A 26,960-nucleotide genomic window follows, 5' to 3' on the forward strand; every position below is an offset into this window, starting at 1 on the left:
TCACATATTAGTGCACCACTGTATATACCAGTGATGGCGAACCTATGGCACGGGTGCCAGAGGCGGCACTCAAAGCCCTCTCTGTGGGCACCCGCACCCTGGAAAAAGTCTATGGTGTACCAATATGTCTTAGACTTTTCCTTCAATTTATTCAGCGCAGGACGCACCATGAACAGCACAGGCTATTATAGCTAAATAATAAAGTACATGGAAGATATACTATACTGGACTGTAGTATTCAGGGTAAATTGCTGTGTTGGCACTTTGTGATAAATAATTAGGTTTTGGGTTGCAGTTTGGGCACTCGGTGTCTAAAAGGTTCGCCATCACTGGTATATACTATATATCTTTGCACACTGCATCTACTATACCTCACATATTAGTGCACCGCTGTATATACTATATATCTTTGCACACTGCATCTACTATACCTCGTACCTCACGTCAGTACACTGCTGTATATACTATATATCTGTACAATGCATCTACTATACCTCATACCTCACATATCAGTTCACCACTGTATATACTATATATCTTTGCACACTGCATCTACTATACCTCACATATCAGTGCACCGCTGTATATACTATATATCTTTGCACACTGCATCTACTATACTTTGTACCTCACATGTCAGTACACTGCTGTATATATATATATATGTAAAAAAGAGAAGCACTCCAGCATAGGATAAAACAAAATCCAAAAGATTTATTCACCCATAGTGAATCAACATTTCGGCTCTACAATTAAGCCTTTCTCAAGCAATACATGGGACTCAGTGACTCAAATATATACACCCACAACACTAACAAGGTGTCACATGATCGTTACAATACAATCTATCGTGTCATAATTACAAAAGGTAAAAAAGATACATGTGTATAAATCAATAATTGCAATACATCCATAAATATACCTATACATACAATATATCTAATGTTGTGTTAAAATAAAACAACCATAAAATCACATATGAAAGTGCAAGTGCTTATGTGCATCGGTACATAGTAGGTTAAAAGTGCAGGTGCTGTTAATTATTGTTCGCTAGGAATGGGTAACCGGCCGTCCATATGTAAACTGACTGACATGGTGTAAGCGCGGTCCTAATAGACGACAAAGGCGTCCTTAGCGTGTTGAACTTCCTATTGCGCATGCTCAGGATTGCATTTACGTCATCAACATCACGCTAACCTTGTCGGCTTTCCGGGATTGCGCAGATAAGTTCTTGCATACATCAGCCATTGTTGCTGAGGTCCTTGCCCATACTTGTTGTAGCCCGGACAACCGGGCAACAATGTATCATAGCAGAGACCCATAGACTGAGATCATTCATGACAAATACATCTATTGACTGTGCTATATACAAACCGGATTCCAAAAAAGTTGGGACACTATACAAATCGTGAATAAATACTGAATGCAATGATGTGGAGGTGCCAACTTCTAATATTTTATTCAGAATAGAACATAAATCACGGAACAAAAGTTTAAACTGAGAAAATGTACCATTTTAAGGGAAAAATATGTTGAATAAGAATTTCATGGTGTCAACAAATCCCCAAAAAGTTGGGACAAGGCCATTTTCACCACTGTGTGGCATCTCCCCTTCTTCTTACAACACTCAACAGATGTCTGGGGACCGAGGAGACCAGTTTCTCAAGTTTAGAAATAGGAATGCTCTCCCATTCTTGTCTAATACAGGCCTCTAACTGTTCAATCGTCTTGGGCCTTCTTTGTTGCACCTTCCTCTTTATGATGCGCCAAATGTTCTCTATAGGTTAAAAATCTGGACTGCAGACTGGCCATTTCAGTACCCGGATCCTTCTCCTACGCAGCCATGATGTTGTGATTGATGCAGAATGTGGTCTGGCATTATCTTGTTGAAAAATGCAGGGTCTTCCCTGAAAGAGATGACGTCTGGATGGGAGCATATGTTGTTCTAGAACCTGAATATATTTTTCTGCATTGATGGTGCCTTTCCAGACATGCAAGCTGCCCATGCCACACGCACTCATGCAACCCCATACCATCAGAGATGCAGGCTTCTGACCTGAGCGTTGATAACAACTTGGGTTGTCCTTGTCCTATTTGGTCCGGATGACATGGCGTCCCAGATTTCCAAAAAGAACTTTGAATCGTGACTCATCTGACCACAGAACAGTCTTCCATTTTGCCACACTCCATTTTTTTATGATCCCTGGCCCAGTGAAAACGCCTGAGCTTGTGGATCTTGCTTAGAAATGGCTTCTTCTTTGCACTGTATGAGTTTCAGCTGGCAACGGCGGATGGCACGGTGGATTGTGTTCACTGACAATGGTTTCTGGAAGTATTCCTGAGCCCATTCTGTGATTTCCTTTACAGTAGCATTCCTGTTTGTGGTGCAGTGTCGTTTAAGGGCCCGGAGATCACGGGCATCCAGTATGGTTTTACGGCCTTGACCCTTACGCACAGAGATTGTTCCAGATTCTCTGAATCTTTGGATGATGTTATGCACAGTTGATGATGATAGATGCAAAGTCTTTGCAATTTTTCGCTGGGTAACACCTTTCTGATATTGCTCCACTATCTTTCTGCGCAACATTGTGGGAATTGGTGATCCTCTACCCATCTTGGCTTCTGAGAGACACTGCCACTCTGAGAAGCTCTTTTTATACCCAATCATGTTGCCAATTGACCTAATTAGTGTTAATTGGTCTTCCAGCTCTTCGTTATGCTCAAATTTACTTTTTCCAGCCTCTTATTGCTACTTGTCCCAACTTTTTTGGGATTTGTTGACACCGTCAAAATTTGAATCAACGTATTTTTTCTTTAAAATGATACATTTACTTGGATTAAACGTTTGATCTGTCATCTACGTTCTATTACAAATAAAATATTGACATTTGCCATCTCCACATCATTGCATTCAGTTTTTATTCACAATTTGTATAGTGTCCCAACTTTTTTGGAATCCGGTTTGTAGATCACTGTAGGGTCCAGATAATCACTTGTCAAGTGCATGCCGTCACCCACATACGGAAGAAAAGAGTGGGCCGACCTCTGCAACTGAATGCCATGTCCGACCCCAATTGTCCTCCGGATCCAAAATTGGAGTCGGGGAGGGATCTCCATAACATACATGCCAACATACATCCCGTATATAGAACCATCGATGTCCACATAATGCAATCCAGATACATACAAATATTTCTGAAAAAACAATAATCAATGATGACAAAAGCCGCGCCATCACCAAGTGTGAATACATACAGTACAGCTTCATGTCACTCAATCCCAGCGAAACGTGTACAAGTATCTGTAAAAAGAAAGAAAAAGAAGATAAAATAGAAGAAAAAAAAGGTTACCCATTCCTAGCGAACAATAATTAACAGCACCTGCCCTTTTAACCTACTATGTACCGATGCACATAAGCACTTGCACTTTCATATGTGATTTTATGGTTGTTTTATTTTAACACAACATTAGATATATTGTATGTATAGGTATGTTTATGGATGTATTGTAATTATTGATTTATACACGTATCTTTTTTACCTTTTGTAATTATGACACGATAGATTGTATTGTAACGATCATGTGACACCTTGTTAGTGTTGTGGGTGTATATATTTGAGTCACTGAGTCCCATGTATTGCTTGAGAAAGGCTCAATTGTAGAGCCGAAACGTTGCCACACTATGGGTGAATAAATATTTTGGATTTTGTTTTATCCTTTGCTGGAGTGCTGCTCTCTCTTTTTTACATATGATAATTGGGTAAGCGTTAGCCCTTAGAGCGTGCACCCGGCTATTTCATATTGCATCGGTGCTGCCTCCTGTTTTTTGTTTTACAGTGTGTATATATATATATATATATATAGTACATAGAGCAGTATGCTAATGTGAGACATACAAGGTGTAATAGATGCAATGTGTACAGATATATCAGTGATACATATCAGATATGTGATATATCAGTTATATATTATGGTTATAGTGTGAGGTACATGAGGTAATAGTGGTTGTAACTCTATACAGTAGAATATATAAGTGATATATGAGTAAAATTAGGGAATGGGGAGGGCAAAAGAAGAGAAAGGAGGAGGACCTCTTCTTACCACTCCATTCTAGTCTCCGTGAAGAGCTCATACTTATTCTCCATGTTGTTGGGAGTTGAAGGACCTGTGATAATGTTTTGTGCAGCATCTTTACTAGATGTACAGGACCTGTGATGCTGAAGATGATGTTATCACAGGTCCTAGCAGATGCTCCTATCTAGCCTGGAAACTACACCATTCATTGTGCAGTTTCTTTACTAGATGTATGGAACCTGTGATGACATCATCACGGGTCCTTTCGCTTTCTCCACTGATAATATACTGGAGCTGGACAGTAATGAGTTTAATCAGAGGACTGTGGGCCCAGCTGCGTGGTCTGCCTCTATTGGAGGTACGTCACTGATTTCCAGTCCACCCCTGGTTAGTTGCACCCTGGCCTCTACCATTTAGGAGACTCCACCTCTTCCACAAACTATTCCAGAAAGTGCTCATGCTGCTAAATTTACTCTATTTTATTAACTTTCTCTAGGTCAGGATTATTGATTTATAAAACAGCTGATTGTAGGGATTAGTTTTGCTCACAGCATCACCATATTTCATTCCTCCTGAATACTGAGGGGCCCTTTGTATAGAGTTTTGCAAAGAGAAATATACAGTCCTTGGTTCTGAGACTTCTAGTAATATGCAAGTAGATGCTAAAGGCTGCAATATTTATCTACTTTATCCTCGGGTGATACTGTAGTTGTAGCAATCTATGGGAGCAAGGAACAAATTGTATGTCTGCCATGCTTTTTTATCCTTGTAAGGTACCACCTCTTAATTAACCTATTTTTCCTCAGTATTGGGGACTTAGTAAAATGGTGCACTGCTCTTAGCATCCTTTTATTGGCTTGCATTTTCAAACACATAAAAAATCAGCCACCAATCATGTACAATACAGCAGCAGCCAGCAAATCCCTGGTAAGAGCTATGCTGCGAGGAAGAACTGTGAAACTTTTGGAAAGTACAAAGTTTTTGTATTAATGAATTTCAACAACATGGATGAGCTGGTCTAAATAAAATGCAGTCAATCACATTTGTTACAGGACGAGATGACGATTAATTGAATTACCGATAAATATGTTCTGCTTCAAACCAGGAGGAAGCACCAGTTGAATGACAATGAGTCTTGAAAAATATTTTCTCCTAAATACAGCTAAGATTCGTGAAAAATGGAACTTGGTTGCTATGAAATGCACAATATACAATATGTGAACATAATTTACAATGTAATGAAAGTTTGAAAAATGATGTTTTGGAAGGTGTACCTGATGGGAAACATAAGTACGTAGGAAAATGGTTAGTAGCCTGATAAATGCTGAGCAGCAGTCTCACTGATAGATTCATGTGCTCAATATACTATTGTTAATGCTGGGGAATGTTTAAAAAATGTGTCGTTTCTTAAATTTATGTTTTTCCTGATAATACATTCAAAAGGGCAATATATTTCTTCTGCAATATGAAAGTGTAAATGATTGAAATCAAAACTGTGTATCTATGCGTTATCCAGGTTCCATCACTGAATAAATGGCATGAGTCACCCATCAGTCCTGTTGGCAGCCTCAAAGGAGATGTGAGAAGACCAGTTCCATGCAATGTACATGCCTTGTTTTGTCAGTTACAGTGCCTCATGATTTAATATTCAGTTATGTGGGAACATTTGCTGTTGTGTTATGTGTAGGGTGTCCCACTGCTGATACCTCAAGGGATGAGCTATCATTTTTGGGGGAATCTGTCAGCATGAGTCCAATTTTTCACTGCATCACCACCACAGGTTACATGAAGGATTAATCAGTGTTCCTCAAATTCAGTTCTCAGGGCCCACCTTCCGGTCAAGATTTGACAATAATCCACAGAATAAATACTTGTGGTAAATTTTGATGCATTGGCAATATTGATATCACCTGCTTAATACCAAGGAAATCCTGAAAACATGATCGGTAGGTGGGCCCTTTCAATTAAATCAATATGCCACCTGCATAATGCAAAGATGTGTCAAGAGCGAGGGGTACTCCTTGCCAGCTGCTCTGCATTCTGGGCCCTAAACAAATGAAATTCCCCAATAGGTTATTTGAATATTGTTTTTCACAATTCTACAATTTAATCTGAGAGTTATGTTTTTACTGTGGAAAGCTGCACTAAATTCTTCTTACCAAATTGCAATACAGTACATGTGGATGGAGTTTGCAAAACTTCATCCACGGGTAGCGGAAAACATCCAGATGGAAATCAGAGCATGATGTGGATTTGACACCAATAGGGTGAAATCCATGGCAAGTCCGCAGCCATTTGCCATTCTTACACATTTTCATAAGCATTAATGTCATTTACTTTTAATAATTCATCTAGACCCTTTTTAAAACTGTCTATTGTTCCTGCTGTGACCACGTCCTGAGGAAGTCTATTCCACAGATTCACAGTTCGAAGCTTTGACGGATCTGGAGACTGAACTTTTTTTTCTCCTGTTGGAGGCAGTGCCCCCTTGTCTTCTGAGGGCATTTTACATGGAACAGTTTTTTTCCGTATTTTTTGTATGGCCCATTTATACAGGTCCTTCTAAAAAAATTAGCATATTGTGATAAAGGTCATTATTTTCTGTAATGTACTGATAAACATTAGACTTTCATATATTTTAGATTCATTACACACCAACTGAAGTAGTTCAAGCCTTTTATTGTTTTAATATTGATGATTTCGGCATACAGCTCATGAAAACCCAAAATTCCTATCTAAACAAATTAGCATATCATGAAAAGGTTCTCTAAACAAGCTATTAACCTAATCATCTGAATCAACTATTTAACTCTAAACACCTGCAAAAGATTCCTGAGGCTTTTAAAAACTCCCAGCCTGGTTCATTACTCAAAACCGCAATCATGGGTAAGACTGCCGACCTGACTGCTGTCCAGAAGGCCATCATTAACACCCTCAAGCAAGAGGGTAAGACACAGAAAGAAATTTCTGAACGAATAGGCTGTTCCCAGAGTGCTGTATCAAGGCACCTCAGTGGGAAGTCTGTGGGAAGGAAAAAGTGTGGCAGAAAACGCTGCACAACGAGAAGAAGTGACCGGACCCTGAGGAAGATTGTGGAGATGGACCGATTCCAGACCTTGGGGGACCTGTGGAAGCAGTGGACTGAGTCTGGAGTAGAAACATCCAGAGCCACCGTGTACAGGCGTGTGCAGGAAATAGGCTACAGGTGCCGCATTCCCCAGGTCAAGCCACTTTTGAACCAGAAACAGCGGCAGAAGCGCCTGACCTGGGCTACAGAGAACCAGCACTGGACTGTTGCTCAGTGGTCCAAAGTACTTTTTTCAGATGAAAGCAAATTTTGCATGTCATTCGGAAATCAAGGTGTCAGAGTCTGGAGGAAGACTGGGGAGAGGGAAATGCCAAAATGCCTGAAGTCCAGTGTCAAGTACCCACAGTCAGTGATGGTCTGGGGTGCCATGTCAGCTGCTGGTGTTGGTCCACTGTGTTTTATCAAGGGCAGGGTCAATGCAGCTAGCTATCAGGAGATTTTGGAGCACTTCAAGCTTCATTTTTCAGCACGACCTGGCACCTGCTCACAGTGCCAACACCACTGGTAAATGGTTTACTGACCATGGTATTACTGTGCTCAATTGGCCTGCCAACTCTCCTGACCTGAACCCCATAGAGAATCTGTGGGATATTGGGAAGAGAAAGTTGAGAGACGCAAGACCCAACACTCTGGATGAGCTTAAGGCCGCTATCGAAGCATCCTGGGCCTCCATAACACCTCAGCAGTGCCACAGGCTGATTGCCTCCATGCCACGCCGCACTGAAGCAGTCATTTCTGCAAAAGGATTCCCGACCAAGTATTGAGTGCAGAACTGAACATAATTATTTGAAGGTTGACTTTTTTTGTATTAAAAACACTTTTCTTTTATTGGTCGGATGAAATATGCTAATTTTTTTAGATTTGGGTTTTCATGAGCTGTATGCCAAAATCATCAATATTAAAACAATAAAAGGCTTGAACTACTTCAGTTGGTGTGTAATGAATCTAAAATATATGAAAGTCTAATGTTTATCAGTACATTACAGAAAATAATGAACTTTATCACAATATGCTAATTTTTTTTAGAAGGACCTGTATATTTGTATAGGTTAATCATGTCCCCCCTTAGATGTCTCTTCTCAAGACTAAATAAATGTAATTATTTTAATCTTTCTTCATAACTAAGACCCTCCATGCCCCTTATCGGTTTAGTCACTCTCCTCTGTACTTTTTTCCTGCTGCAGAGCATCCTTTTTATGGACTGGTGCCCAGAACTGAACTGCATATTCCAGATGAGGCCGCACCAAAGCTTTGTAAAGTGGTAACATTACATCCCTGCCCTGCGAGTCCATGCCTTGTTTAATGCATGACAATATCCTTAGAAGCAGCTGAATGACATTGTGTGCTGTAATTTAATGTACTATATACAAGGACTCCAAAAACCTTCTTTATAAGTGACTCTCCCTTTATAAGTGACATTCCCTAGGACATATGAAGCACAGAGATTATTACCAGTGATAGCCAGTTCGCATTGTTCGCCCGCGAACAAATGCGGACTGCCATCTTTTCTCACAAGTCCGGCGATGCACAGGTAAGCCCTTACCTGTGCCTGTGCGGGAGTCGGTCTGAAAACTTCTGTCCTTGGTAAACCCATGTTGGTTATTACTTATAATATTATTTACAATCACATACTTCTGGATATAGTCCCTTAAGAGTCCTTCAAGCATTTTTCTCACAACAGAAGTTAAACTAACTGGTCTAAAATTACCTGGGCACCACATTCGCCTTGCACCAATCAATGATTGAACTGAGTTCTTTAAGAACTTTTGGGTGTAATCCATATGGACCCAGAGTCTTGTTCACATTTACCTTATTTAACTTAGCGTGGACCATATCTATAGTTAGCCAATTGAGTATATTACTGGATGTACTAACGGCCCCAGTACCACAGATATCAGCTCCTTTCTCTTCTTTTGTATAGACAGTATTATATTTAGTAACTCTGCCTTTTCCTTATCTTCAGTGACTAAACCCCTTTACCATTATTTAGGGGACCAACCTGCTCAGACCTTGGCTGTGTAGCATTTATATATTTAAATTTTTGCAGATGACACTAAACTATGTAAAGTAATTAACACTGAAGAGGGCAATATACTGCTACAGATGGATCTGGATAGATTAGAGGCTTAGGCAGAGAAGTGGCAGATGAGGTTTAACACTGCCAAACATAAGGTTATGGACATGGAAAGGAATAATGCAAGTCACCAGTACATACTAAATGGTAAAACACTCGGTAACACTGACATGGAAAAGGACCTAGGAATTTTAATAAACAGCAAACTAAGCAGTAAAAACCAGTGTCAGGCAGCAGCTGCCAAGGCCAATAAGATAATGGGTTGCATCAGAAGGGGCATAGATGCCCGTGATGAGAACATAGACCTACCACTTTACAAATCACTAGTCAGACCACACATGGAGTACTGTGTACAGTTTTGGGCTCCTGTGAACAAGGCAGACATAGCAGAGCTGGAGAGGGTTCAGAGGAGGGCAACTACAGTACCATGAAAGATTATCAACATTAGGGTTATTCACTTTAGAAACAAGACAACTGAGGGGAGATCTAATTAATATGTATAAATATATCAGGGGACAGTACAGAGATCTCTCCCATCATCTATTTATCCCCAGGACTAGTACTGTGATCAGGGGACATCCTCTGCGTCTGGAGGAAAAAAGGTTTGTACACAAACATAGAAGAGGATTCTTTACGGTAAGAGCAGTGAGACTATGGAACTCTCTGCCTGAGGGGGTGGTGATGGTGAGTTCACTAAAAGAGTTCAAGAGGGGCCTGGATGTATTTCTGGAGTGTAATAATATTACAGGCTATAGCTACTAGAGAGGGGTCGTTGATCCAGGGAGTTATTCTGATTGCCTGATTGGAGTCGGGAAGGAATTTTTTCCCCTTAAGTGGGGAAAATTGGCTTCTACCTCACATTTTTTATTTATTTTTTCCCTTCCTCTGCATCAACTTGCAGGATCACGGGCCGAACTGGATGGACAAATGTCTTTTTTTCGGCCTTATATATTATGTTACTAAATAATTTTTGGGGGATTTATTTTGCTCTCTTTAGCCATCTGCTGTTCATTTTGTATTTTTGCTAATTTTATCTCCTTTTAATTAATTCCAAAAATGTACAAAGAAGGTACGATATACAAACTACCTCCACACAAGCACAATAAATACCAATGTGAGTCAGAAGAACCCACTCAATGACTATCTGCTTCTAGAGGGGACCAGTTACCCACCAGGGTATTTAACAATACCCTATTATGATACACAATATGAACTGATGCTAAATTGGTACCACTATACAGGAGCCTATTGTTCACTTACCTAATAGCCCAAAATACACAGGGTTAAAATGTCTATAGTCACCTATTTACTAAATGTGAGTTTTGACCTTCGAAAAAGTTGTGATGAGAAAAAATATAAACAACAACCACTCTATGGTCTTAGTGGAAAAATACACCCATATAGTTGTATGAATAGTTACACCTGTCAAATAAGGTCAGTGTATAAAATGTATCACACATAGATTCATGATTGATGACAATTACTATGATTGCTGACAATTCCCAATTTCTCACTAAGGCATCTATAGGTTCCACACAGGAACATAGGGTCTGAGGTGAATTTACTCTCAGCACTTCTGTCACCATAAAGTCCCAATGCTTTTCAACACTATTAATGGGGAATTGATCAGGGGACTAATATTAGGAAAGGAACAATGCATCAATATTCATACATATACAGGTATACATGTAGCTGACTACAAGTGACACAGTTTAACACCTTCCCTGACTTCCCGTTCCGCACCATACATGTACGGCACACCAATTGGGTGGGAACAGTATCTATGCTTGCTCGATCAGTGGCTAGGACTTGGCAAGCCCTTAGATGCCGCAGTCAATGCTGAACTCCGCATCTAAGTGGTTTACAGAGGGAGGGGGCTCCCTTTCTGACCGCATCGGCTTCCCACTATGCAATCACAGAGTGTCGATGGCTGGTAAAGCAGCCTGAGGGCTGACAAAGGCCTCGGGGCCTGCCAGCCATGTAGGCTTATGACGCCCTGTCTCATAGGCAACTGTCAGTGTAATATTGACATAATGCACTGAAACACACTATTACTGTAATGCATTGTAAAATGTTGAAGCCCCCTAGTGGTGGGAAAATATAAAATAAAACTTTGCTTTATGAAAAAAAAAAAAAACATTTTCAAGGAAAAAAGCACCACTCATCAAGCCATTTACAATTTAAAAAAAAAATCTCCCTACAGCCATTACAGAATATGGCCATTCAGAAAATAATAGTTAACCCCATGAGACATCAAACGCAGGACTTTTACCCATCTGTATACATTCCTGACATACCACAATACATCTTAAAGGGAACTTGTCACATTGAACATGGTTCCTGAGCTGCAGGCAGCATGTTATTGAGCCGGAAGAGTTCAGCAGATTGATGTATAGTTTTATGGTAAAAGATTCAGTAAAACTTTGACGTCAAGGAGGTGGTGCCATCAGGGATTGACAACCTTCCCTCTATGACTGTGCTTACAGAGTCAATCACCGATAGGCCGTCTCCTTGACTTCAAAGCCCAGAAAGAGCAGGAATGTAAATAAATGAAAAAAAAAAAGTTATATTGAATCTGTTAACACTAACCTATATATCAATCTGCTCAGCTCCTCCTGCTCTATGACATGCTGCCTACAGATTAATTAGCATTTTGAAGGTGACAGGTTCTCTTTAAAACCCATTATCAATTTGAACATACTGCTAATTGTATAATAATACACAATATATAAATTTAACAGACATCGAGTTCAGATGAAAGTAACATATATAGAAATTACAAGAACAAGCGAATCATAGTGCTTCAATTTGACCTGATGGATTAAAGCAACTAAATAATATGTCCAATGTAATTCATTTTGTAAGATTCTACGATTCCAATCTCACCCAAAACTGGCATAAACAAATGGCCCCTCTGGAATGATAATAAAATACAGTTATAACGTACAGTATTGGAACAAACAAATGATTTAGCAAAGTCTATACTCACACAGGCCTTACACCCTCCACATTCAAAACTGCCTAGGAATCAGTGGTCATAGGCTTGTTTCACACTGGTGGTACAGCCTTCTGGCAGGCTGTTTCGGCATAGAATGCCAGGAATCAGCGAGACAAAAAATGCTTTTCACAGGGTTTCGCCATGTTTCGGACGTATCTCCACCGGACCCTATTATAGTTAATGGGGCTGGATGGCATTTCATCAGCGTCCGGCCATGCCAGATCATTCAGGCTGTTCTTGGCCTGAATAGGCTGCCGGATATGTAAACGCAAATGTGAAAGAAGCCTAACCATGTTCCCAGATATTTTTGCTCTCACATTATGACTATGTATAAGGTGATCTCACAGATTCTTTCCTATCTTACATGTGACAGAGTGCATCACAGTAATGGCATCATGAACGCCCTTGTCTTTCCTCAATATGTCCTAATGTTTGGATAAAATAATGGACATCAAAAGTCCTGACTCCCTATTATTCTGACCATGGAATCGTCATCCTCATGTACCTTGAATATTAGTAAATCCCCTCTCTGTTGACTAGCCACATGTTGGAAAGCAGATCATTGAACACTAGTTGGGTAACCCCTAGCTGAAAGACTATTCCACAGACCTTTGTTGTGCATATGAGATTCCCAATCAGAAGAACTATAACGACGGACTATTGTCCATAATGGCAAAGGATGATAACTTTGCCAATGTAACAGTGTATTTCTGGATGTCGGTTTATGAAGGAGAGTACTAGAAGTAAACCCAGAAGGATTTTTAGACAATTCTAGATCTAAAAAAATGAATCAATTTTTTCCAGATCTAAAAACTAAAATGTAAACCAATTCTGATTACAAATGTCTAAAACAGAGAGAGAAATAATAAATCTGTTATGCTGAATCAAATAACTGCCTTGCATACGTAAATAGAATTCAACTACTCTAATACCCGCATCATGTTGGATTAAACTATACAGGGCTTCAATGTCAATACTGGCAAGAACCATACCATCATCAACTGAAATACCTTCAGTCTTCCACAATAGATCCATACCGTCAGGAACATGAGAAGGTAAAGATGTCTCAAATACACATAAGATACGATCAACTCAAATGCAAATATTTAAGAGGGTGAAACCCTCTTAAATATTTGCACCTTGCTGAAGCCCCCTAAAGTAGCCTTTCCAGTTCACTCAAATATTTAGACATGGGGTCATGCTCCAGGACTTGATAGCACTATGGACCATTCAATATAGATAAACACATCCTGCTATACTCCTCATGACTAAGAATGTCATATTAAAATCCTTATTGGGTGTTTTTTTTTTTTTTTACAAAGTCCCCTAATCTTTAAGAAAATGCTGACACTAGTTATATCTGACAAGTGGGCATCTTCCTACTCTTAAGTCTAAGGGAACTAAAAGGACCTTACTGGGATCACTAATCCCCTGCTCTACCACTCCCATATGTGTCTCAAAAATGACCAAATCCTCATCATTCAGACCCAACACCTTATAATGTTTGTGATCATTAAAGAATTACACAGGAAACCAGTATAGATTATACCTGAATTCACGCAAGGGAGCTGCTGTAAATTTCAGTTCTGGTCCATGGACCTGCACAGATATCCCAAGCCTAAAACTATTAAAAGATGGGCACTTGATCATTTTGGCTCATCTGATGTCAGCAGGGAATAGATTAAGACTGGCATGTAAAACTCTGGCCCTAATAAATTCCCCCCCCCCCCCCCCCCCCCATGTATTTGCATTGCATTGCCTTATTTCAGATGGAAGGATCTGGTTTTGACAAGTATTAAATACAGCGGTCTTAAAATGTTATCTTAGCTCATATGTATCATGGATTTACTGATAAAGATGGATTGCTAATAAAAAATCTAGGATCTAGTTCCCGCATGCACTTTCAATCTCCAGTGATGGGTGGGTGGATATAGAAACAACAAAGCTCATTCTTGGAATTAGTTAGGACCCCAAAGGTCAAACCACCATTGATCATACGTGAATGGCCATACTGTAACTAAAACGTAATAGTAGGAAAACATCTTTAAGCTGCTCGATATAGCCTGTATTATAAAAGTAGAGGTTCTTTTTCATAGCAAAGATTTTCTTTCTCTGTTAAATAACAGCTTATGTGATCCTCCAGTGAAGTTACAGAAGTCAGGAGTAATGTATGTGTGTAGAAGCTGCTGCACTTTAATAAAGGATTATGGCACAGTTGGGACTCACTTTAATAATAACAGTTTATTGTGCATAGCAATAACCTGGTTTCCCAGGCCTTCGTGCCTTAGCAGGTGGTGATTTCTAATGACATCTTCACATAGTAATGCCTTATCTGTGTTAATATAAGTAAGGCACAGAAACCCCGGCTTATTGTATGTGTGATGTGTAGTTACATTGACAGAAAACTAATAGGACATTGCAAGTAAGGATATTCAAATGCAGAAGACACAAGTAGAAAACACACATGTCTGGACAATCCTTACAGAATTTGTATGTTGATATTCTAGAGCATTGTTCTTCCAGATACTCATGATGTAGATAATGGCACCATTTTTGTCAGCAGTTGTAAATTTTTGGATGAAGATCAGCAAACATATTTTCATACTAATCAAAATAAAGGCATTGTCTAACTAAGATAACCCCTTTACATATGGAATATAGGAGTCAGAGCAGAGAGCCACTAATAAAGAATGGCTCTCACATTGCCAGTCTTAGCCTGGCCATCCCATAAATTCACCCCATAGTGAAACGTATGATCAGCATGCCCCTTAAGTGTGTCTCTTTTGGAGGGGCAGTCCCTATTTTTCACTGAAGACCCTCTTTGCTCATTAAATGCCCCTCTTTTTGACCTAGGAAATAAATGTGCATTAATAAACATGCTAAATTGCTCCAGAAACTGTCTAGTTCCTCCCTGTATATTAGACCTCAGATTATATTTTTTCATTATTTGGCGCAGTTTGTACCCGAAAATGTTTATTGTCGGATACTTTTGTTCTACTATTTCAAGGGGTATTCTAGTGCAAGAAAAAAGCTGTCCCAGGAATTGTGAAAAAAAGAACTTATAGCCACCAGAACTTATACCCACCTTACTGATCCACCACCACTGCAATTCTAACAGTGCCGGATCCCTGCTGCCATCCACTTCCTGCTACAGTCACAACATGGCAGGAGCTAGCTGTGAATGCTGCTCAGCCAATCAATAGCTGCAGCCCAGGGGCGTACATAGAAATCTTTGGGCCCCATGGCAAGGATATGAATTGGGCCCCCTAACTCCACCCACTACCCACCCTGGCCTCATCCCACCACCTGCACTGGCTCCTCCCCTGTCACACCCCCGTTGTATTCCTACTGACCCAGAGAATGAAGGGCACAGGTCAGTTTTGCCACAAAGGGAACACCGTAGGAACAAAACTTGTAAAACGATGGAGGATTTTTTTTTTTTTCAATTCCACCCCATTTGAAATGTTTGGCCTGCTTCCCACTACATTGTTTGCCATATTAATGTACAACTTATACCGCAAAAAATAAGCCCTCATATGGATATGTGAACAGAAAAATAAAAAACTTAAGGCTCAAGGGAGATAGGGAAGAAAAATGAAAATGCAAAAATGAAAAAAACCTCCAGTATCTTAATGGTTAAAAGGTTTATCCAACCCCTATTAGGCCCCTAAAATATAACAGTTCTTCACCCTTATTATTACGCCACCTGCCCCCTCCCCTCAGGGCATCCGAGAGTGTTAAAAACCAGAAGTGTGGAATTCTTTTTCAGGCGCGCATTCCCCCAGCGGAGATCGGGAAAAGCACCATGTTCTATAAATAAGCCACAGCCTGTACTAGGCTTCCAGGCTCATTGTTAGTATATCCCAGTTTAGGGCACTACATGGCAGCACTGAAATGTGATATAGTGATCTCTATACAGACTAATAGAGCAATTTACATCTGATGATTGTAAGTTGTGGTCCACTTGGGGGACCTAACAAAAAGCAAAAAAAAATATAATTTTTTTTTGAAAATATAAAAAATAAAAATTAGAAATTAAAATCATCCCCATTCCCCAAATTAAAAAGAAACAAAAAAATAGCATTATGGGCATCACCGCATACTATTAAAATATTTTAAAAAATTAGCCCATATGGTGAATGGCGTAACAGAAAAATACTTTTCAAAAAAGGCTGATTCGCTTTTTTTTTATCACTTTATCGCCCAAGAAAAATAAATAAAAAGTGATCAAGGTATACACACCCCAAAATGGTATTGTCAAAAATGACAGATCGTCGCAAAAAAAATGAGCCTCCATAAATCTCCGTAGACATACCTTTAAAAAAGTTATGAGGGTCAGAATATCGCGATGAGTAGAAAAAATAATAATTTTTTATGAAGTGAGTCCTGTGTATTTAAGTTTTATTTAGACTCTATTGCTAAAATGTTTCTGCGGGGATTTGAACTCACAACCATCTACATCAGGCATCCTTAAACTGCGGCCCTCCAGCTGTTGCAAAACTACAACTCCCAGCATGCCCGAACAGCCTACAGGTATCAGCCTACAGCAGGGCATTGTGGTAGTTGTAGTTTTACAACAGCTGGAGGGCCGCAGTTTGAGGATGCCTGATCTACATTAACCCCTTAGGGACCGGGCTTATTTTCACCTTAAGGACCAGGCCATTTTTGCAAATCTGACCAGTGTCACTTTATGTGGTGAAAACTTTAAAACGCTTTGACTTATCCAGGCCATTCTGAGATTGTATTTTCGTCACATATTGTACTTCATGACACTGGTAAAATGGAGTCAAAAAATAAATTTTTATTTATAAAAAAAAATACAAAATTTGCCAAAAAATTGGGAAAATTTGCAAATTTCCAAGTTTCAATTTCTCTACCTCTTTAATACATAGTAATACCTACAAAAAGAGTTATTACTTTACATTCCCCATATGTCTACAATCTGGGAATAAAATTTTATTTTTGAGGGACATTAGAAGGCTTAGAAGTTTAGAAGCAAATCTTGAAATTTCTCAGAAATGTTCAAAAACCAGCTTTTTAAGGACCAGTTCAGGTCTGAAGTCACGTTGTGAGGCTTACATAATATAAACCACCCAAAAATGACCCCATTTTAAAAACTACACCGCTCAAGGTATTCAAAACTGATTTTACAAACTTTGTTAACCCTTTAGGTGTTCCACAAGAATTAATGGAAAATAGAGATACAGTTTGAAATTTCACTTTTTTGGCAGATTTTCCATTTTAATAATTTTTTTCCAGTTACAAAGCAAGGGTTAACAGCCAAACAAAACTCAATATTTATGGCTCTGATTCTGTAGTTTACAGAAACACCCCTAATGTGGTCGTAAACCGCTGTCCGGGTACATGGAAGGACGCAGAAGGAAAGGAATGCCATACGGTTTTTGGAAGGCAGATTTTGCTGGACTGGTTTTTTGACACCATGTCCCATTTGAAGCCCCCCTGATGCATCCCTAGAGTAGAAACTCCATAAAAGGGACCCCATTTTAGAAACTACGGGATAGGGTGGCAATTTTGTTGGTACTAGTTTAGGGTACATATGATTTTTGGCTGCTCTATATTACACTTTTTGTGAAGCAAGGTAACAAGAAATAGCTGTTTTGGCACAGTTTTTATTTTTTGTTATTTACAACATTCATCTGACAGGTTAGATCATGTGATATTTTTATAAACCAAGTTGTCACAGACGCGGCGATACCTAATATGTATACTTGTTTTTTTACACAATGATTTCATTTTTGAAACAAAAAAATTATGTTTTAGTGTTTCCATAGTCTGAGAGCCATAGTTTTTACATTTTTTGGGGGGATTATCTTAGGTAGGGTCTCATTTTTTGTGGGATGAGATTACAGTTTGATTGGAACTATTTTGGGGTGCATATGACTTTTTGATCGCTTGCTATCACACTTTTTGTGATGTAAGGTGACAATAAATGGCTTTTCTCACACCGTTTTTGTTTACTATTTTTACGGTGTTCGCCTGAGGGGTTAGGTCATGTGATATTTTTATAGAGCAGGTTATTACTGACGCAGCGATACCCAATATGTATGCTTTTTTTAATTTAAGTTTTACACAATAACAGCTTTTTTTTTTTAAAAAAAGATGTTTTAGTGTGTCCATATTCTGAGCTATATTTTTTTAATTTTTTAGGCGATTGTCTTAGGTAGGGGCTCATTTTTTGCGAGATGAGGTGACGGTTAGATTGGTACTATTTTGGTGGGCATACGCCTTTTTGATCGCTTGCTGTTGTACTTTTTGCGATGTAAGGTGACCAAAAAGTTGTTTATTTAGCACAGTTTTTATTTTTTACGGTGTTCATCTGAGGGGTTAGGTCATGTGATATGTTTATAGAGCCGGTCGATACGGACACGGCGATGCCTAATATGCCTCTAATTTTCCCCTAATTTTTACAATTTTTTTTAAACTTTATTTGGGAAAAATTACGTTTTTGGTTATTGGTTTTTACTTGAAACTTTTAATTTTTGGGGGGGAAAACTTTATTTTTTCAACTTTTTTCACTTTATTTTTTGTCCCACTTTGGGACTTCAACTTTTGGGGGTCTAATCCCCTTTACAATGCAGTCCAATACTTCTGTATTGGAGTGCATTAGCTGTATGAGTAATACAGTGTGTATTACTTATACAGCTTCTGGCCTGTGAGATCCAGCAGGGACTCCTAAGCTGGGAAATTCCCCACTCTGGGGTCTTGACTGAGCATAGGGAAAGCAAGCAGTGCCCGAAACAGAAGAAAAGTTGGCGGGGCCTTCCTTGCGCTCCAGGCCCCATAGCAGCTGCGTGGTCTTCCTATATTGGCAGTATGCCACTGCTGCAGCCATAATCTGCCTCAATGATTGGATCATATACACAATGAGCCATAATTGTGCCTCTTTGACTATCCACAAAGTTGTGTGGTATAGATCAGACCTTGCAATACCAGCTGATCAGGGGAGTTTCAGAAGTCTGATCTGTAGCGATATATAATTTATATAGCGCTAATATATTCCGCAGCGCTTTACAGACCTTAGGATCACACTGTCCCCAGTGGGGCTCACAAGTTCCCTATCAGGATGTCTTTGTAGTGTGGGAGGAAACCGGAGTACCCAGAGGAAACCCATGTAAACATGGGGAAAACATACAAACTCCATGCAGTTGATGTCCTAGGTTGGATTTGAACCTAGGAGCCCAGCTTTGCAAGACACCACTGCTAACCACTGAGCAGTGGTTAGCAGAAACTCCTGCAGCTGTAAAGAAACTCCTGCAGCTGAAAATGTCAGGGCAACAATAATGATACAATATAGTTTCTTCCAGAAACAGCTGTTCACTGGTTGTTTCTGGTATTGCAGTTCAGCCTTAGGGTACATTCACACGAACCTTGTGTAATCCTTTCCGTTTTGCGGTCCGCAAATAACAGAACCGCATTTTGCGGACAAAAGACTTCCATTTGTGTTCCATATGTCTTAGATTTTTTACGGTCTGCAAAAAACTGAAGAAAAAAAAAAAGAGAGATAGAAAAAGAAAATAATTATTAAGGCCTTCAAAAATATGGAAACGGATCCGCAAAAAACGGATGACATATGGAAACCAATCTGTATGTCATCCGGAATTTGCGGATCCATTGACTTGAATGGGGCTGCGGACTGATCTGTGCGGACAATAGTAGTACAAGCTTCATATTTTTGCGGACCAGAAATGCGGAAACATGGATGCGGACAACATACTGAACGTTAGCCACACATTTTATTCACCCATAGAAATTAATGGATCCGCATCTATTCCACAAAATGCGGAGCGGATGCGGATAAAAATATACCGTCGTGTGAATGTACCCCTATGGAAGACAATGGGGTTGCGTTGCAATACCATCCAGAAGCTTTGTTTCTGAAAGAAAGAAGACATGTTTTTCTACACCTGTACAACCACCTTAAAATCAACATTATCAATATTTGCTGCAGGGTTTAATTCAATTTGTTGCCCGCTTAAGCGTGTGTATGAGATCACCATCAAAGTCAATGGGGAGCCTAACAGGAAAGCTTGGACATGTGGCCAGATTATATGGCAACAAGGGCAATTTTCCAAGGACCTGTAAGCCGTGTACCGGGGCGGGCTCCCCAGGATACAGCGGAGTCACAGACAAGAAAAGCGACACTTTCAATTCCTCCCGCAGGGCCTGGACCATGTCCTTTAAGGAATCCGATTCTTCAGACCCCGGACGTTCTCTTGTAACATGCGTGCTATTCACTACTCTCGCCCCTGCAGGTATGGGCTCTTCCTCTCTCTCTACGGCGGCTAAGTAGACGCTATAGAATGTAATGTCGGCCATTGTTCGGGTCATCTCTTGTAATTTGTCTTGTGAGAATTTATTGGAGAGCCCCACTATGAACTGATCTTGTAGAAGCCGGTCCTCCTCCCGGAAGGCATCCATGGCCTCAAGGTCTCGTCATTGTATCTCATTCAGCATCTCCTGTAAAGCATTGGAATATTGCATCAGGGTCTCACCCTCTCGCTGGGGTCAGTTAAAGAAGTGACTCCGTAACTCTACCACTTTGGCCCACCCCCCTTGGGCTCTCTCTAGCAGGGAGAATTACTTCTCTAGGGTATCTCTCTCGGAGTCAGGTCTTACCATCACTGTCTGCCTGATGTCACCCTCTAGGGCTGCCAACACAACCTCTGCCCGCAGTTTGGGGGTTGGGTTACACATTTTAACCGCACTTCGCACCCTTTCAGTTCAGTCCTGCAATATCATGTTTCTACCGTCATACTTTGGCAGATGACGCAGCAGTGCCCCTACAGGGATGTATCCTACTGGGGTAGTCATATTGTTGGAGGCAAGCTGGACTTGCACCTGTGCACCCTGGGCTGGGTTCTGATCCGGCAACACTGGCGTCGGGGGACAGTCTTCCGCCGTGTTCCCGTCCATAGCGGTCGCTGTATCCTGCCGACTACGCCAAGTTGTAAGCCGTGTACCGGGTGGGCTCCCCAGGATACAGCGAAGTCACAGACAAGAAAAGCGGCACTGACACCAGCTTTATATGCAAGAACAGAAACTTTACTTTGACAATAGTAATAGCACAACAATTTACAAGTATACACAGACTAAGTTATCCACCCGGCCCACAGTCACCGTCCCTGTCCAAGGGACGGGCCTAGTCCGATGGCGCACACAGCAGAGCCTGCAAGTCGTGCTGTGCCGCTACAGAGGACACACCTAGCCGGTGGCAGATGCAGCAGAGCCTGCAAGTCAATTACTGCTCAGCAGTCCAGTACAGTAAGGCCTAGCAAAACATATAAACCTAACTATCTAACTAATACAAGGCCTAGGCTAGTCTCTGTTACTTCAGGCGCTGCACAGTATAATACAATCAGTAACCAGGTGTACTGACCTGCGTCCGTTCTGGGCCCGAGGATGCCGCTTACCCGGGGTGGCCACCAACCTCTCAGCAACCGTGCGGCCTTGCTTGATAATAAGACTTCTGTCCACGCGCTGTAAATGGTCTTCCTGGAACAATCTCTCTTTCAAAGAGCCGGATCCAGTAAGGGGACAACAGCTACTCTCCTTCCTCTGCGTGTCCATTCACTCCCAGACATCCGCAAGCCAGGATGGAATCGGATTCAGTCTCTCACAGAACAATCCTTCCATCATTTCATATCAGCTCAGACTTCCTGGTTCACTCAGAAGCAGCCTGCATGAGTCATCCCCTGCTTTACATATGCAAATCCCAGAGTGTGCTGGTTGTAGCTGCAAAACAGTGGCCTCTAGTGCCTGGAATGCCAAATGACAGTTTTAATACAATTTAGGCACAAACATTATACAGGCAGAGCTGTTCCACAATCTCACAGACCTACACCACTTGGGAGTTTGAAAAAGATTTAGGGGGGAATTTATCATTTGCAGTGATTTTGGTGTCAGTCTGTCTTTGCTTTGTGAGTTTGCTCCAAATTTACAAAATGGTGCAAAGTAAATAAATTTGGCACTAGTGCTATGTTGTGTACATTCATGTGTGTAAAAGTACACCAGGAGGTGGGGGGGTCATCTAACATGGAGATGTGACTTTTTCAAAAATGAGACTTAAAGATGTTCTAATCTGAAATCCTGACCTACTTTTCACACCACTTCTAAAACTGGCGAGTCTCACCAAATGTCACAAAAATATGCACCAAGTGTCGCAGAGGTTTCCACCTAGCAGTGAGCTTGGTGATGTCATCGGCACTAATGGGTGGTCTTTGGCGCTTTTTCTAGCCTGAAAAACAGCCTAGGGCAGTGCTAAAGACCGTCCATTAATGTTAGTGACGTCACCAGGAACACTACTAGGTGGAAACCTCTGCCTAGCATTGTGACAATGTAAACAAAACAGCCCTTGCTCTGTGCGATGCAGAGCAGTGCAAGGGGGATCATGCTGTGATGCTCCACTCATAGGTGTTGAATGAATAAAGAAGGGTTTATGTTCGGGTTCAGCTCTGTACCCGTACAGCTGCTTTTATTTTGTCTATAAGAGACCTTTGTGTACCACATTGTTCCAAATTGTTCAGGATAGGTCATCAATATCAGATGAGTGGGGGTCCAAAACCTGGTTGAAGGCAAGGCTGCGCTCCGTGCGAGAGCAGCCTTCCCTTGTTTGTTTACCTGCTTGCCATCGACAGCACAGCGGTGAGCAAGTGTAACTACAAGCCATTGTATAAAAAGATTGTTATATTAACACGCACTCTCCCACCTGATACTGTATTAGGATTCAATGCTTTAATTGGATATCCCTATAATACATAAACATTAAATCACACAGTAATATACAAAAAAAAAAAAAAAAAATGTTTAAAAAAATTTGCTTAATATAGTACTGCAATAATAATAAGCAGAAAATAGTCCACAATAGTGGTAAACAGTTCAATATTGTCTTATTTCATGGAAAGTGAAGACTCCCAAATAGGCGATGGAAATATGGATATACAAATACAATATTCTTACTATTTCATAGTTGTGGCATAATCAAGTATGTATATATTCGTTCATGATTAAGATAATGAATCCCTTTTAGACATGATTAATAATAAAAATGTGTTGCAACATGATGAAAAATATAGAATATGATTGAAAAATGTATAATAAAGAATAATAAAAATTAGAAATGTAAAACATGAAAAAAAAAAGAAAGAAAAAGATTTTGTTGCCTCAGCAGTTTAAAAAATTAATGTTTACATTCCAGATAGTAATTTCAATAGTGATCAATATTCATAATTTAGTTGAGTCCGCACTAGGGATGAGCAGACCTGTGGATGTTCGGGTTCGTCGGGTTCTGCCAAACTTCGGGTCAAAGTTCAGGTTCAGGATCCGAACTTTAGTCAATGGGGACCTGAACTTTGGTGCACTAAAATGGCTGTAAAATAATCATGGTAAGGGCTAGAGGGCTGCAAAAGGAAGCAAAATGTGGGTAAGAGCAGGACAGTTGCCCTGCAAAGAAATGTGGATAGGGAAATTACTTGAAATAACAAAAAATACAAAATAATACTCTTGAACTAGGAGGAGGAGATCAAAGTGGAGTAAAAGGTTGAGGAGGCGGTGGACATGGTGGTGTAGGTGGAAGCAGCAGTGGAGGAGAAGGAGGTAGCCAAGACTGTTTTTTTTTTTTTTTTTTTGCAGATGAGCAGACGCTCTCAAATATTATATGCGAGTGCCACATTATATGCGAGTGCCTGCAGATGAGCAGACGCTCTCAAACATTATATGCGAGTGCCTGCAGATGAGCAGATGCTCTCAAACATTATATGCGAGTGCCTGCAGATGAGCAGATGCTCTCAAACATTATATGCGAGTGCCTGCAGATGAGCAGACGCTCTAAAAAAAAAGAGTGGAGGGAATATATACAATCTGGATGAGGAGGAGGAGCAAAAAACAAGATTCAACCATACACTCTTTTTGTGGTGGAAAAGGTACATGGGACTACACTACAGTAGATTGAGTACATTATAAATGATAGATTGAAATTGCCTTTATGTTTATCCTCAGCTCAGCTCTCCTCTGGTGGAGTTGAGAAATCTGGGGCAATCCAGGCCTTGTTCATTTTTATCTGAGTCAACCTGTCAGCATTGCCAGTGGACAAGCGAATACGCTTATCTGTTATGATGCCAACAGCAGCACTAAATACATGCTCAGACAAAACGCTGGCGGCACGGCAGGCAAGCACCTCTAAGGAGTAGAGCGCAAGTTCGTGCCACGTGTCCAGCTTGGACACCCAGTAGTTGTAGGGCACTGAGGGATAATTTAGGACTCTGACACGGTCTGCTATGTATTCCTTCACCATCTTCCAAAACTTTTCCCTCCTTGTACCACTAGGCGGCGCTTCAGGGTGAAGTTGCTGGTGGGGTGTCATGAAAGTGTCCCATGCCTTGGAGAGTGTTTCCCTGGCTTTGTTGGAACTGCTGTGTGTTCCCATTGTCTCCCTTCCCTGGTTGCCTAAGGAAGTACGGACTCTGCCGCCAGCGTTGTCAGATGGAAAATCCCGGAGAAATCTCTCAACAAGTACCTTCTGGTATTGCACCATTTTACTCGTCCTCTCCACCACAGGAATGAGAGATGAGAAGTTCTCTTTGTAGCAGGGGTCGAAAAGGGTGAACACCCAGTAATCCGTGTTATCTAAAATGCGTATAACGCAAGGGTCGCGGGAAAGGCAGTCTAACATAAATTCAGCCATGTGTGCCAGAGTACCAACAGGCAAAACGTCGATATCGACATCAGGATGACTCTCCATCTCCTCTTCCTCCTCCTTTTCTGCCTAGCCACGCTGAATAGCGCTGAACAGATGGAATTAAAGTTCCATGGGTACTACCCTCTGTAGCAAAGGCAACTGTCTCCAGCTCCTCCTCCTCTTCATGGTACAATTCGCGCTGAGAAGACGAACTGTGGGTGGTCTGGGTATCACCCTGTGTGATGTCCTCCCACATTTCCTCATCTGCCACATTCAGAGTCATCCTTAATTGTGAGCAGCGATCGTTTGAGTAGACACAGCAGTGGGATGGTTATGCTGATAATAGCGTTCTCGCCACTAACCATCTGTGTGGATTCAAAGTTTTTTAAAACCTCACACAGGTCTGACATCAATGCCCACTCCCTTGTGATTAGTGGCAGTTGACTCGAAAGGCGACAACCATGTTGCAGCTGGTATTCCACAACTGCCCTCTGCTGCTCACAAAGCCTGGCCAACATGTAGAACGTAGAGTTCCAGCACATGCTCACGTCGCACAACAGTCGGTGAGCTGGAAGCTGCAAGCGCTGCTGCAGCGTTGACAGGAAATGGGCACACACGCGGCGCGCCTTTAATAGTAACTCAGGCAAATTGGGGGTATGTTTTGATAAACCGCTGAACCACTAAGTTTAAGACGTGGGTTAGGCATGGGATGTGTGTCATGTTGCCGAGCTCCAAAGCCGCCACCAAATTACGGCCATTGTCAGACACAACCATGCCTGCACTGAGATTAACGGATTAAACTGCAGACACCAAAAATATGTCCAGATTCTGGGAAATATGTATATATATATATTTTTTTCACTTTTTCCCCAAGATAAGGCTCTGAAAAACACAGACGGTGTTCAAATGCAGAGCACTGGCATTAATGGATTAAACCGCAGACAGCAAAAATGTGGTCAGATTCTGGGAAATATGTACAGTACAGACCAAAAGTTTGGACACACCCTCTCATTCAAAGAGTTTTCTTTATTTTCATGACTATGAAAATTGTAGATTCACACTGAAGCCATCAAAACTATGAATTAACACATGTGGAATTATATACATAACAAAAAAGTGTAAAACAACTGAAAATATGTCATATTCTAGGTTCTTCAAAGTAGCCACCTTTTGCTTTGATTACTGCTTTGCACACTCTTGGCATTCTCTTGATGAGCTTCAAGAGGTAGTCACCTGAAATGGTTTTCACTTCACAGGTGTGCCCTGTCAGGTTTAATAAGTGGGATTTCTTGCCTTATAAATAGGGTTGGGACCATCAGTTGCGTTGTGGAGAAGTCAGGTGGATACACAGCTGATAGTCCTACTGAATAGACTGTTAGAATTTGTATTATGGCAAGAAAAAAGCAGCTAAGTAAAGAAAAACGAGTGGCCATCATTACTTTAAGAAATGAAGGTCAGTCAGTCCGAAAATTGGGAAAACTTTGAAAGTGTCCCCAAGTGCAGTCACAAAAACCATCAAGAGCTACAAAGAAACTGGCTCACATGCGGACCGCCCCAGGAAAGGAAGACCAAGAGTCACCTCTGCTGCGGATGATAAGTTCATCCGAGTCACCAGCCTCAGAAATCGCAGGTTAACAGCAGCTCAGATTAGAGACCAGGTCAATGCCACACAGAGTTCTAGCAGCAGACACATCTCTAGAACAACTGTTAAGAGGAGGCTGTGTGAATCAGGTCTTCATGGTAGAATATCTGCTAGGAAACCACTGCTAAGAACAGGCAACAAGCAGAAGAGACTTGTTTGGGCTAAAGAACACAAGGAATGGACATTAGACCAGTGGAAATCTGTGCTTTAGTCTGATGAGTCCAAATTTGAGATCTTTGGTTCCAACCACCGTGTATTTGTGCGACGCAGAAAAGGTGAACGGATGGACTCTACATGCCTGGTTCCCACCGTGAAGCACGGAGGAGGAGGTGTGATGGTGTGGGGGTGCTGTGCTGGTGACACTGTTGGGGATTTATTCAAAATTGAAGG

This window comes from Bufo gargarizans, chromosome 5, assembly GCF_014858855.1.
Source record: "Bufo gargarizans isolate SCDJY-AF-19 chromosome 5, ASM1485885v1, whole genome shotgun sequence".
Taxonomy (NCBI): domain Eukaryota; kingdom Metazoa; phylum Chordata; class Amphibia; order Anura; family Bufonidae; genus Bufo; species Bufo gargarizans.